This window comes from Sorex fumeus, unplaced genomic scaffold (genome assembly GCF_029834395.1).
Source record: "Sorex fumeus unplaced genomic scaffold, SorFum_2.1 ptg000122l, whole genome shotgun sequence".
Taxonomy (NCBI): Eukaryota; Metazoa; Chordata; class Mammalia; order Eulipotyphla; family Soricidae; genus Sorex; species Sorex fumeus.
In genome coordinates this window covers 5,154,443-5,168,583 of record NW_026606179.1, presented here as the reverse complement: position 1 = coordinate 5,168,583, position 14,141 = coordinate 5,154,443, and the positions used below count along the sequence as shown (strand labels likewise).

At 46.3% G+C, this 14,141-nt stretch overlaps 1 non-coding gene across 1 annotated transcript; it reads right to left on the bottom strand.

Moving 5' to 3' along the window:
• Nucleotides 1-10,191: 10,191 nt before the first annotated feature.
• On the bottom strand, nucleotides 10,192-10,263 carry TRNAW-CCA (transfer RNA tryptophan (anticodon CCA)). The gene has a single exon. It is a non-coding gene; the product is annotated as a tRNA-Trp (tRNA).
• Between the last annotated feature and the right edge of the window lie 3,878 nt (nucleotides 10,264-14,141).

Below are 14,141 nucleotides of genomic sequence, written 5' to 3'. Positions count from 1 at the left end.
AAACTGGGCAATCAGGAGGTATTATATATCCCAAGATAATGAAGCTCTATGCTCATAACCAGAGTTGCTGTTGTCTGCTGACAGCGAGCTGCCTCTGACATCAGATCACAGGGCTTCACCCTCACGCCAGCCTGTGTGGATTTCTAGTCAGATCCAGAGACAGACAAATCTATCTCCAAAACAGAGTCCGAAAAACAGTCAGAAAACTCAGGAGTAGTGAGAGACAAGCCTTAAATGTTGTTTAGAGATCCCTGCCACTGTCAGCAAACAAGCCCTAAAGGGCACTTTTCTTGGCTCTGATGGGCAAGTCCTTCAGGCTGGCTTTGTGGGAAGACCCACAGCCCTGTGTGTTTTAGCCAAGAGAAGAATGTTTTTTGCAAAACTATTCAAAGTTCAGACTTCAGAGAATGGATTGCCAAATAAGGGAATACTACAGCAACTGAAGAAAAAACAAAGGGAGATTTCTTTAGTTACTGAGTCTGTCTTTTCATGAGGGAAAAGAAAAAATATCTCACGTGAAAATCACACCCATTAAGATCATGACACATCTCCAAATTTTGTGTTATAAAAATCAGAGAGAAGGGTTTTAAAATAGAAATCAACAACTTATTGAAAAGACTTCCTATGAATCTTAAAAGGAAGTCCAGAGGAAGACTTACGGGAAGAAATAAGAGGGTTCATTGATTTAGGGTGCTCAAACTTTGACAGAGTAAGCCTGAATTTTGGTTTGGTTTGGTTTAGCTCAATACCTCAGGACCACAAACAGGGTTTATTCAGAAACAAACTACACAAGAGAGGCTGGCTTGGAAAGTTGATTCTTGGAAAGACTTGCATTCATCCTTCAGAGCCTCTGGACAAGCTCTGCAAGGTGACCTGAGAGGAAATGGGAGACGAAGGACATTCTGGGGCCAGGCACTTTACAGCTTTATGTATGCTGGGGCATGTATGCTGGGGCATACTTTAGCCAAACTCCCTCCTACTCATGCACTCAGGAATTACTCCTGGTGGTGCTCAGGGACCATATGGGATGCTGGGAATCGAACCCGGGTCGACTACGTGCAAGGTAAACGTCCTACCCACTGTGCTATCTCTCCAGCCCCACCTCTTTTGAATAAAGTTCTGAATAATCATATTTGCATTTTTATTATCAATTCACAGATTATCATTTATCATTATCATCTACTGGTGTGCCCCGAGCACACTAATTCTCCATGCAAACAAATGTGCCAGTTTTGCTTCTCCAGAGAATACAGCTTGAGCCCTCCCTCCCTTCCTTTTGCCCTCCTGACTGTCACTGGTTCAGTATGAGTTTGAGTACTCCACTGCTTGTTGAGGAAAAGCATCCTGGCTGATTCAGACACATAAAGCCTACCCCTTCATCATGAATGCATGCCTGATCTTCTCTTTAATCTTGGAGATTAGTCACTGGGATTGGTTTGGGAATAGTCTTCCTTTAGTTTCGTTGATTCCACCATGCTTGTCATCAGAAAGTCTTTTTCAAACCTGGTACCTGGCAAGGACCTCACCTCAGATGGAGGAATTTGCCCAAAATATCCCCCAAACTCGAGTAGGCCCAGTAACATTGGTGCCTCTGCTTTTCACAATATCGCAGTACTGATTCCTTGGAGTTTAGTAAAGGTGGCAAAGTCTAGCTAATTTGGGTGCTGTAATTTCCATAAATGTGTTTAGGCATTGATGATGCTTTGAGGTCGCTTTGAATGTACTTTCTGCCATGGTCACACTCTGTGTTCATGTTTCAGAAAAGAGGAGGTAGCATTAATCTTATCTCTTTCCTTATCCTTAGCCCTTAAGTTTGTGAAATGCATTTCTGCACATATGACTTATCCTTAAGGGAAGGCAGTTGCAGTTCATGTTTGATAGCATCAGTGAATCATCTTACAGTTCCTGGGTACATGGAACCCCAATGATGATGACCCCAATTGTTCACTGCTGAAAACACACTATGATGAAATGTAAGTGGTTGAATGCCATCTTAACTACAGAAAGAAAGTCAACATCCTTCCCAATAATATCAAAAGGTTCTTGGAGCAGGGGACGGGTGGCAGGCGGGGAGTGGGGCGGTGTTGGAAAATGGAGTTTGGTGATGCATTTAGGTTCATCAGAATCACTCCTTAGGACTGGAGTGCTGGTGTAGGGAATAAGCCATATGCCTTGCATGCAGCTGACCCCAATTCTATGCCCAGCACTACCTGTCCCATGAACATCACAGGGTAAAGCAATGACCCAGATAATCCCTGGCAATGCATCCTTGAGCAAAAATTGCTGAGAGGGGCCTCAGGACCTCCTGATCCTCCCCCAATAAACCCACTGGAAGAAATATAGGCCCTTGCAGGGAGCAGCATGGGGGATGGAAGGATAAATTCATTAAAAAATATTCTAGTTCTATAATCATAGAAAGGAGCGTTCTGAGGAGGAAGGCGGAGACTACAATAAAATAGAAACACTACCTGCCCACTATACTCTGTTATTCCTAGTTGCAAAGTAATGAAGTCACTTAGAAAAACTATATTTACTCTCTCTTTTAAAACTTCTTTCTCCCTTCCTCCCTTCCCCTCCCGCCCTCCGTCCTTCCTTCCTTCTTCCTTGAGTTCTCTTTCTTTTTCTCTCTTTCTTTCTGCCACACCCAACAGTGCTCAGGGATTACTCCTGACTCTGCACTCAGGGACCACTCCTGGAGAGCCAGGGAGGGCACAGGGACCATATGCAATGCTAGGATACAACCCAGGGCAGTCTTACACAAGTGAGTGTCCTGACTGCTGTATTATCTTTCCAGTTCTTAAAACATTTCTTTCTATCCCTTTTGAGAGATGCCACCTGTGACTCAGTCTTGATTTCTGGTCCAGCTGTCCTGGGCCAAGTGTCTAAGTACAAAACCATGGTTTGTGCTGACCTACAAAACCTGGGCTGGAGAGATAGTACAGAGGTTAAAGTGCTTGCCTTGCACCCAGCTGACTCCATATAAAGGCCAGGATTGACCCCTGAGCAAACATAGGTTTAAGGGATTGGTTTTCCTGCTCCACAACTTGTTAAAACTGACTGTGAGGCCTGGAGAGATAGTCAGGAGTGAGGCGCTTGCCTGTGTGCAGTAGGCCCTGCCTCGGTCCCCAGCACCGCATATGGTCCCTCTAGCATCACCAGGAGCGACCTCTGAGCACAGAGCCAGGACTAAGCCCTGAGCACGGCCAGGTGTGGCCCACAAATCAAACAAAAACCCGTAAGAACCTGCCTATGATCTGACTCTTCTCTTCCCATCTCCTTTTATCCACTCTCTTCCTCACCCTTAGCCTGGATCTCATTGGAATGTGTTGCCCAGGGGGTATAAAGCTACTAGAGTATTTGATAATTTCAGACTTTATTGCCAAAACTAATATATTCATTCTGTTTGTGTTCAGGGTATGTTAACAGTATTTATAATGTTAATTCAATTAAAAAAACTGTTACCTCTTAGACTTCTAGGATCATAGGGTACAATCCATCTTAATTTTTCAGTTTATATTTTTGTGGAAATAGTTATAAAAGGGTGGTAGATAAAGTACTTTTAAAGTATATCACATTATCACAAATATAGGGAGAATGAAATACAAAGACAAGAAAATATGAAAAATTTCTGTCAAAGAAAAAATTTCTCTTATATTTTTTTGTGTACCATAGAATAACGTTGTAGTGTTTATATTTTAGGAGTTATATTTAGAAGAATGATGTAAATATTTTAGAATATGACTACTTGCTATTATAAAATCATTCAACAATTTAAAATTTTTTCTGAAGACGTTAAATACTTATGTGGAAATTTGCAAGAGTTGTATAATTTTCCAGAAATTCTTTATGGGATACCCAAAGGGAAAAAGCTTAACAGTTACAGAGAAGTTTCAAATTAATCGACTTTTCGTGGGTTTGCCGTGTGCGCCTTCTGCTGGTGAGCTGTATTTCTGCTTCTGAAAAAGGCAACGCGGCCCTGCTTGCCCCCTTCCCGGCAGGGGTTAGTCCCGGCGGTGACCTGCCTCTGAGTGTTTGAGTGACAGCCACAGCGCCAGCGCGGGGAGCAGTCACTGGCCAGGCGGCAGCGCGGAGCTCTCTTCAGTCTGTCCGTGGTCTCTGCAAACACACACCACTTCCTTTACAGTCTAATCTCAGGAGGGCGTTCTAGCCTTGGCGATGCGGTTACAGGAAAACACAGCAATAACGTTAGAAGAGTGAAAATCACAAAGCTAATGTCTCTACTATTTCTTCTGTTCTAGTTAGTCACTTTAGAAGCCCTGAAAGTCAATTCACTCACCTGATTTGCAAAGTGGGAACCACTCAGGTTCCCATGAACTGAGAGGCGAAATATGTTATCTAAGGTCACATACGAGGATGGAGAGGCAGTACAGCCGGCAGAGGGGTTGACCCAGTCCCATTCTTGGCAGTCCATAGGGTCCCCCAAGCTCACCAGAGAGCATAGAGCCAGGAGTGAGTCCTGGACAACTCTGGATGTGACCCCAAACCAAACCAAACCAAACAAAAACAAACAAACAAAAAAACCCCCAAAAACAAAACCAAAAGTTGTACAAGGGACTTGAGAGGGAAAGATGCACCCAGGCTGAGATCCTGGCCTGCACTCCAAGCTGGCACAACAACCTCTGTTCTCTGCCATTCTCGCAGAAAAGAATGTGTAAATACAGACAAAAGGCCTGAATCTCTGTGCTGTTGCCACCCACAGACCCTCTGCCAACGCTGTGTGTGAGTGTGCGGGATCTAGTTGCCCCAGGAGTTTACTCCTGACACCTGGAGTATGGCAGATCCTCTTGGTCATTTTCTTCTCCATTCTCAGTCACTGTCAAGTTTGTCTTTCTCCAGCATGAGGTAGGCTCACATTCCTCGTCATGTATGCTTCAATCTCTCATGCAGCTTCCAGAGTTCTCTCTGACCTGAGGTCAGCTCAAGGAGAGGAGTCAGGAAGCCTTTCTCCACGTCCTGCCTGGCAGTGTCCCCAGATGTGCAGTTACCCCTTGAGCAAGACTGCAGGGGCGGTGCTGAGGGCAGGAGTTCAGACCATGTGTACCGGCCAGAGTCCGGCCACATTCAGGCTGCAGTACTAGCGCTGCTTTGGCCACTCACGTCTTAGGCTACTGGAACGGCCTCTTTTGATAGAACCCCAGGCATTTCATCTCTCTGGAGGGTCCCACTGAGACTCTGAACTGGAGGATCCTGTCAGGAAATGCTCCAGAGAGCAGGGCAGGGCAGGAAGGAGTGTCGGGCTTTGCCAAAATTAGCCCCCTGTCAGAGACTGGTCATATAGTACAAACAGATCCCTGTGAGACCATCCCTGGACAGATAACTTAGGGGCTGGAGAGATAGTACGGCAGGTAAGTCATTACCCTTGTGTGCAGCAGTCCCTGATTCGGTCCCCAGCATCCCATATGGTCCCTGGAGCCCACCAGGAGTGATCCCTGAGTGCAAAACCAGGAGTAAGCCTTGAACACTGCCAGCTGTGGATTCAAAACAAACAAACAAACAAACAAAAGTAAAAATACAAAATGATGACTTCAGTTTGCCACCTTATGCAGTCTGCACAGAAAAGCAACCCTGATCTCCAATAAACCACCCAGAGGCTGCATGATTTCAGACTCACGAGAGACCACTTCTAGATCACTTCTGCAAGGATTTAAGACAAATAGCCAGGACTTCACCAATAACTGACAACTTCCCAAATTGAATCTGTGTCCAACTTAGAGACAGGTGGAAGAAATCCAGGATCTAGTACCCTCCAGTCACACAGAATGTCTCTCTGCTAGTTAGTTGGTCCCAGCACCCCAGGAGCCGAGGGTCTAGGCCCTGCAACCCTGAGTCTATCCTGGTTCCCAGTTCCATCTCTACCCACGACCTCACAGCAGACTGTATTGCTCTCTTGGCACTGTGTGTGTGTGTGTGTGGGGGGGGTGTCTGTGTGTACTTATGCCTTTAATTCCTCCTCAGCCTTCTCCACATCCACCAGTCTCAGCTGGAGACCAGAGAGCAAGCACCGCATTAATGGGGCCCACAGAGAATTCCCTGGGAGTGTTGAGGAATGCCCCACGCTGGGTCAGACAGACAGGAAGTGGGGTTAGGAAATGGGTCTCCAAAAGCATGCAAAAGCATGCAAGCTCTCACCTTAGGGCTGGGGACCGTGGGCCTCCCACGGACACACTTGTTGCTTCTTCCCATCTTGACACAAGCCACAAGCAGGGGTGTCCCCTCAGGAATACTTCTTCCTCGTAGAGTCTGCCCAGAGCACACTTCCTGTCTGCCCAATGCCCTGATCCCAAGTCTCTCCATCTGGTCCCTCAGAGGGTCTCTAGGGTCCCTCAGTGTTAGAATCCCTGACACTAAGACCTTTCTTTTCTCTCTTGCAGGGAGGTGGTGGGGGAGGGGGAGGAGGAGGCTGTTTGGGCCACACCCATGTGCTCAGGAATCACTCCCGGCTCTGTGCTCAGGGATCACTCCTGGTGGTGTTCAAGGGACCATAGGAGATGCCGGGGACAGAACCAGGTCAGCTGCATGCAAGGCAACTGCCCTATCTACTCTGCTATTGCTCCAGCTCCAGAATTTTTTTTAAACTAGGTAATAAAGTCATATTGTGGGGGCAAATCAAAAATAAGATAAAACACATATGACATGTTTTGCTATCACCTTCATCCTCATTCACCCTATTCCTTTTGTTTAGCTGTTGATTGATTTTCTAAAAAATGATACTGATTTTATTCTGCCCTATTTTATTGGCTCCTTTATGTTTTCAGTAAATCTTCAGCTGACTCTTTTGGCTTCCCCATTCTGCAAGTAGGCATCTGCAGACTCCGACAGTCTAGCTTGCCCTTTAAATGTCTATAGGTCTCAATTTCTGTATTGTTTAGTTGTCTAATTTTATTTTTACATATAAAGTAATTTTAAGTTGCTTTAAAAAATATCTATGTTTGTTACTTGGTTTGTTTTTTGGTTTTTGTGTTTTGTTTTTGTTTGTTTTTTGTGGTTGCCTAGTGTCCTTGTAAGTTGGTCAGAGAAAGTGACTTGCATGATACTAGGGCTTGAAACTGACTGACTTGGTTCGTGGTTTAGAAGGAAGCTGAGTTTTTACAAAACGTTCCATGGGAATTCAAGGACACAGTTACTAATTGTTCTACATGGAATTTTGCTTTTTGTTCAGGAGTCTAATCTTGCTAATTTTATTATTCAAATCTTGATTACTTTTATTTAATTTTTCAGGAGCTGTACAATCAAGCAATCTTCTCTATTCTTTGTGTGATCACCCTGCTCTGCTTATATACTTGCTATGATTTCTGGTTTTAGAAAGTAAACTTCCTTTCAAACAATCTCACACATTATAATGCCTAGTCCCAGATTATTCTGGTTTACATGGTAGTCTTTAATAGCCTAGTTTTGATTCCAGAGGTCGTTGTTTCTCTGTGCTCAGTTTTGTTAGCTCTTCTTGGGGGGGGTCTCCCACTTTCTTTGCTCACTGTCCTTCCTGCCTCTTGTAACGCGCCACTAGCTTCCCCTTAAGGTACATTCTTTAGATGTACTTTTCAGCTCTGTAAAGTACAGAATTTCACAAAGAAATTTTGATGGGACCATTAATTTGAAAATGCCTCTACTACTGAAACATAACTCCCAGTATATTATTGTATTTGGAAATGATTTCCTTCTTGGTATATACACTCTTTCTTTCATTGTTACAGCTGAGAATTCTGCTTTAGGCTAATTGTTGGAGCTAAGTGGTCTTTGTTTCCTCGGGTTGTTTTCACAGTCTTTACTTGCTGTTTAGGTAGTTTCCTTGTGCTGTTTAGAGGCCTGGACTTCTTAGTTCTTAGCCTGTTTCATAATAGTGAGGGCTCACGTCCTCCGTCAATCTCTGTTCCTAGCCTCTTCATTAACATTGAGATTAGACCTTTGCCTTTTATTTCATCTTCAATATAGTTTAGATTTTTTTCTCACATTCCTACCTCCTTGCCTCTTAATCTTACTTCTCGGTAACTTATTGCATTTTATTTTTGTTTAGTTATCTACTGATCTATCTCCAAAGTCACCCCTGTCCCCATTCCTTAGATCAGTATTTCCCAGAGTGGGTGCGGCTGAAGCAGTGCATGGGGTGCTAGGAGCCTCAGATGCCGTTGGGGACACTTTCTGTCTGTTCATTCAACGAAGGTTGATTTCCAGGGGCTACTGAGTAATTTTTTTTATTTTTCTGAAAAAGGCATGGTAGGTTAAATGAGTCTGGGAACCTCTGTGTTAACTGAAAGGTATTAAGTACAGGTCACATTTAAAGGAAAGAGGATTAGAAATAATCTTTTGACGAGATTGTCAGGAATTTCTGGATAGACTACCATGAGCCACCAAAATATTCCATTTTACTAATTCATTTTTTTAAACTCTTATTTGTTCATTATATTGTATTTATTATACTTTTATCTCAAACATTTCTACAATTTTGTTCTATAAAATATGCATGGTCCAGGCTGGAGCGAGTAGAGTGGGTAGGGTGCTTTCCCTGCACCTGCCGCTCACCTAAGTCAGGTCCCCTGCACCCAGGAACCCAGAGTCTGTCAGGAGTGAGCCTTGAACACTGCAAGGTGTGACAAAAAACAGCCCCCAGCCCCCCAGCCCCCCAGCCCCCCCCCCACTCCTGCCAAGAAAAAAAAAAGGTCATTTTTATTGTCTCTTTTTCTGTGGTCAGTTTTTTGGTCTCATGGTTTAATTTTAAAAGTGTGAAAATATATTCGTTGCATATTCAGAAGTTAATAAAAGTATTAAGGTATATTCATTGCATACTCAGAATTTAAAGTTTTTGGATCTGATTCTACTGTGGTTTTTTACTTATAAAGATTTTTTGATTCGTTAAAAAAATCTGTTATAAGAAAATCTGGACTACAATTTTGTTTGTGCGAACACTAGACTTGTTTTGAGGGTTTATTCCTTTCAGAATTTACCTCTGTTGCCAGGACAATATGAGTCCTACTAACTTGGGGAAATTATAAATTTATTTTAATCAACTGTTTCATTGGTTCAAAAATATTTAACTGAATAAATTTCTAATAAGTTATGTTTAACATGCAAGTTTTGGATTATGCCAAGAGTGGATTCTGATCTGAAATCTATGTTTCGTAATAGTGTTTCATAATATATGCATCCTCTAATCAGATTGCATAAACATTAATGTTCAAACTATGTTCTATTTGTTTATTTTTAATTTTTTTCATTTGCTAGATTTTTAAATTTTTTATTAGTGAGACACCATGAGGTACAGTTGTGGACTTACAAATTTTGTGTTCGGGTTTCAATTATACAATGATCAAATACCCATCCCTCCACCAGAGCCCATTTCCCACCACTAGGGGATCCCAGTATCCCTCCCATCCCCCCATCCCTCCATCCCACCCTGCTTCTGTGACAGGGCATTCCCCTCTGTTCTCTCTCTCCTTTTGGGTGTTGTGGTTTGTAAAAGAGGCATTGAGTGGCAATCATGTTTGGTCTACAGTCTACTTTCATTATGTTTCTCCCATCCTGGGAGGATCCTCCCAACACCCTTTATTTGGTGTTCCCTTCTCTATCTGAGCTGCCTTTTCCCCTAGCGTGTGTGGCTGGCCTTCAAGCCATGAAGCAAAATTCCTGGTACTAATCTCGGCCATTCTTGAGTGTTAGTCCATTTTATTACTTTATGTTCCCCAGATGAATGCAATCTTTCTGTGTCTATCCCCGTCTTTTAGCTAAGATCAAGTGTAGCATCTGTTCTAATCAGTTTTTTTTTTAAATTTTTATTAGTGAAACACCAGGAGGTATAGTTGTAGACTTACGAATTTTTGTGCTTGGGTTTCAGTTATACAATGATCCAGTACCCAAAGACTTGAGCACTAGGCGCCAGGGAGTGGATAAGGGTTGCGGACCAGCTAGGAGGGGGCGTGAGCGCAGGAGGCTGGGCCCGTGCTCTCTGGGCGTGGTTCCTGGGTGGCTCCCCGAGGCTGGAGAGCGCCTCCTGCCGGCTGCCTGTAGGAACATCTCCCTGTTGCCACTGCGTGTGAAGCCGCCCCGCCGCCGCGGGGGAGGAAAAGAGCGGCTCGCGGCGTGACTTCTGCGTCTCTCCAGCTCGCACATTCTGCCTTCGTGACTCCTCGTCGGCCTTGGCCGCAGCTCCGGAGCTAGCGATGGAAAAAAAGCCAAGTTTGACCCCGACGTGACTTGAACACGCAACCTTCTGATCTGGAGTCAGACGCGCTACCATTGCGCCACGAGGTCACAGCGAGCAGGCGACTCCGCGTCGTTAAAGACCTCGCTGCAGCGGCCGTGGCGCTCGCGGCTCTTCCACGAGGAGGAGTCGGAAGCGCTGCCTGAGGGTCGGGCCGGCTCGCCGCGGACTCGGCCCCGCAGAGGGGGATCCCCAGGGCGCCAGGGCGCGGCCGGGCGCCAGCAGGCTGGGCGGGAGCCAGGGTGGCACCGGTCTCGGGGGGGCTCCGGGGCTGGGGGGCTTCCCGAGACTGGGTGCGCCGGGACTCCGGGATGTCCCGGGCCTGGGGGGCGCCGGTTGGGGGGGCGCCGGGTCTCGGGGGGCGCCGCGTCTCGGGAAGCGCCGGGACTGGGGAGCGCCAAGTCTCAGTGGCGTCCCTGGCGGGGCGGGCGGGCGGGCGGGGGTAACGCTGGGGCTGGGGGCGGGGCTGGGGGCGCCTGGCAGCGGGCGGGGCGCGGTATCCCTGCGGGTCCAGGCGGAACCGCGTGTGCCCACCTGAGCCTAGCAAACGACTGAGAGCTGCGCACCGGGCGGGCCGAGGGCGCTAGGACCGCGGGGAAGCCTCCCCGCGCTGGCGCTCGGCTGCACTGGGTTCCTGGGCTGGCAGGCGGACGGGGCTTCTGTCCATCCCGCCCGGGTCTGGGAGGAAAGGCTAACCAAGGGCAGGTGTGTGTCACAGCACCCTCTGTCCAGGACTCCCAGCTCGTTTCCCAGTCATCATATATAATTGATAATATTTCATTATTTTTTTTAAGCTCCCCGTGGCGAATTTGATAGCCAAAAACAGGCGGGGGGGGGGGGGGGGTCTCATTCCCCTGACCCTGAAAGAGCCTCTAATGGGGCACCCTTGGTAAGGAGAGGCTGCTAAAATCTCAGGGCTAGGACTAATGCAGATGTTACTGGTGCCCGCCCTAGCAAATTGATGAACAACAGGAGGACAGTGGTACAGTGATATATGTGATTAAATTTGTTGTCAACCCCATACGATGTTTATATCCTTGGTTTTGGATAGTTTCTTCCTTATTAAAAAAAAAACTTAAGGCGGGGTATGGTGCCCCCAGCAGGTCAATCTGTACCTGTGAGGCGAGTGCATCAGCAGACTGATGGCGCACCGTTAGACTCCCAGATACCTCAAAATTGCTGCGGTGCCTTTGGCCAGACCCCCAAAATCTTGGGGCAAAATTTACCAAGAAAGTAAACGGCCAAAAGTTAGGTATGTGGGAGACACACCCAAAAACCACCTTTGGCTTAGCTATATAATTGGAGGCATGGCCTCTCTGGTTCCTGATCAAACTGCTTAATGGCTATGATCCCAGAAACTCAGAGACAAATCTCGAAACCCAGCAGGTTTTGGTAGAAATCCCTCCAGATTTAAGTGTTAAAATTTCGGAATTTCAAAATCGCACAGCCACTACTGCAGCCACACGACATCATATGTTATTTGTTATTCATAGCCAGCAATAGAAAACAAATTGTCTACTGTTGCCTTTTCAGCAGATCTGAGTGTTGGGGTAAAATCCCAAATAATAATGGTGGGTCTGGTGTTGAAATATTGAATGTAATCCAAGTAGAGAGAGAGAGTAATGTGGAAATCATCTGCCCCACAGGTAGGGGGAGGGTGTGGGTTGGGGGTATACTGGGGTTTTTGGTGGTGGAGAATGGGCACTGGTGAAGGTACGGATGTTTCTTTGTATGAGCGAGACTTAAATCTGAAAGCTTTGTAACTGCTCTCACGGTGATTCAATAAAATTATAAAAAAATTTTTAAAAAGTAAGGTGGAGTTCATGCCCAATTCAATCAGCTAATCAGTGGCTGAAAAATAGCAGTACTCCTACATTAAAAAAAAAAAAAACTTAAGGGCCAGAGTGAAAGTATAGTGGGTGTGGGTGTACTTGCCTTACACCCGCTGACCTGGGTTCATCCCCAGCACTGCATAGGGTCCCCCAAGCCCTGCCAGGAGCCAATCTTGAGTACAGAGCCAGGGTAAGCCCTGAGCACTGCTGGCTGTGGCTCCCAGAGCCAAACAACCAACAAAACAAATTGGTAACAATAGCACAGCGGGTAGGGCGTCTGCCTTGCACGCAGCCAACATAGCCGACCCAAGTTCGATTCCTCCGCCCCTCTCGGAGAGCCCGGCAAGCTACCAAGAGTATTCGATATGCCAGACACAGTAACAACAAAGTCTCCAATGGAGACGTTACTGGGCCCACTCGAGCAAATCGATCAAACAAAACCTTAAAAAAGCAATTTAAAGGCAGGAACCTGGTCTCTCATTGAAGAACATCAAGAATCCATCTTAATTCAGAAACATAAGCTCCACAGGACCAAGTGCTCTTTAAACAATTGGGTCCCCGTAAGAATTGAGAAAGTCTGAGGCTCCCAGTGAAGGGTGAGGATGAAGGGCTCTCTCCTGACTCTGTCACTCCCTAGCCATCCTCCGTCACTTCCACAGGTCCCATGGGAAAGGAGTCTCTGGGGCAGTGTCAGAGTAGCAGCAGAAGCCCCAGGGTGGAGAAGTAACTAATGTGGCCACCCCAAAGCTGGGGCCAGCAGAGGGGAGGAATTGGCTGGCAAGCCCAGAGCCTGAAGGCAGAATCCATGTGCAGTTAGCCAGAGCTTGCCGCCTTGTTGCTTTGATGCTGGTGGGTTGGGCACTGCCTTGTACGCAGCAGACCATGTGGTCCCCTAGCACCACCTGGTGTGACCTCTCAGCACAGAACCAGGATGAAGCCCTGCGCATAGGCAGCTGTGGCCAAAAAAAAAAAAAAAAAAAAAAAACAAACAAAATGCCTTGTTGCTTTTAATGTCCAAGGGATAAATTGAATTGCACCACAGCAGGAACCTAAGAGGATGCAAGGGACTCAGTGGGAACCGCTCCTCAGAGCCGGGCCTGCTGAGATGTCCTCTCAGGCTTTCTGCACCTCAGAGCTGGGGCTGCTGAGATGTCCTTTCAGACTTTCCGCCCCTTCCTCCTTGAGGCCCACTAGCACTGGGCATGCCTCGATACTGTCTGAGGAAGACCCAGAGCCTTTCCTACCATTGATGAGTCCAGAACCTACTGGAAAGATTTCCTCAACCCAAGGAAAGATCTCAGTGACAGTTGCTATCGATCTTTTTGTAGTATATCATGTCGTCTCCTGAGATGTAGAAGCAAAAACAGACTGTGTCATGTGATATTGACAGTCCCTTAAACTATAGGGGATGTATTCAGATGAAGGGATTAATGCTTTTATAAAGGTTAGAATCCTGTCTGCCAGGGCCAAGACTGGAGTGAAGGCAATCAGGAGGCCATGCAGTTCTTAGGGCAGAATCCAATATCAAATGGGATCATTTGTGCATAATGGCTTTTTTTTTCATTAATTCTATTTCTTTTTTTAAATTTTGGGCCACACCCAGCAATGCTCGGGGGTTGCTTCTGGTTTTGTGCTCAGGAATCACTCCTGGCAGTGCTTGGCAGATCAGATAGGATACAAGGGATTGAGCCTGGGGAGGCAGCACGTAAGGTAAACACCTCACCTACTGTACTATCTCTCTGGCCCCGTAATTCTTAAAAAATATTGTGCTATTTTTAATTTGCAGTGCCAACTCAATTTGGGGGGTGGGGTGGTGCTCCCAAGGAGTGCTCAGATGGCAAATGGGGTCCTTTCTAGTGATTCTTCGCCAGCAGGACTGACAGCTCAGTGCAAGGATTTGAGGATGAAGTGCAGGTCAGCCATAAGCAAAGCGTGTGCCTTTACCCCTTATACTATTTCTCTGGCCCCCAGCAGAAATTTTTTGTTTTTGCTTTGAGACCACATCCAGAGGTATCAGAGCTTACTCCTGGTTCTGTGCTCAAGTATCACTCCTGGTAGGGTTCAGGGAACTGTATAGAGTGGCAGGGATTGAACCC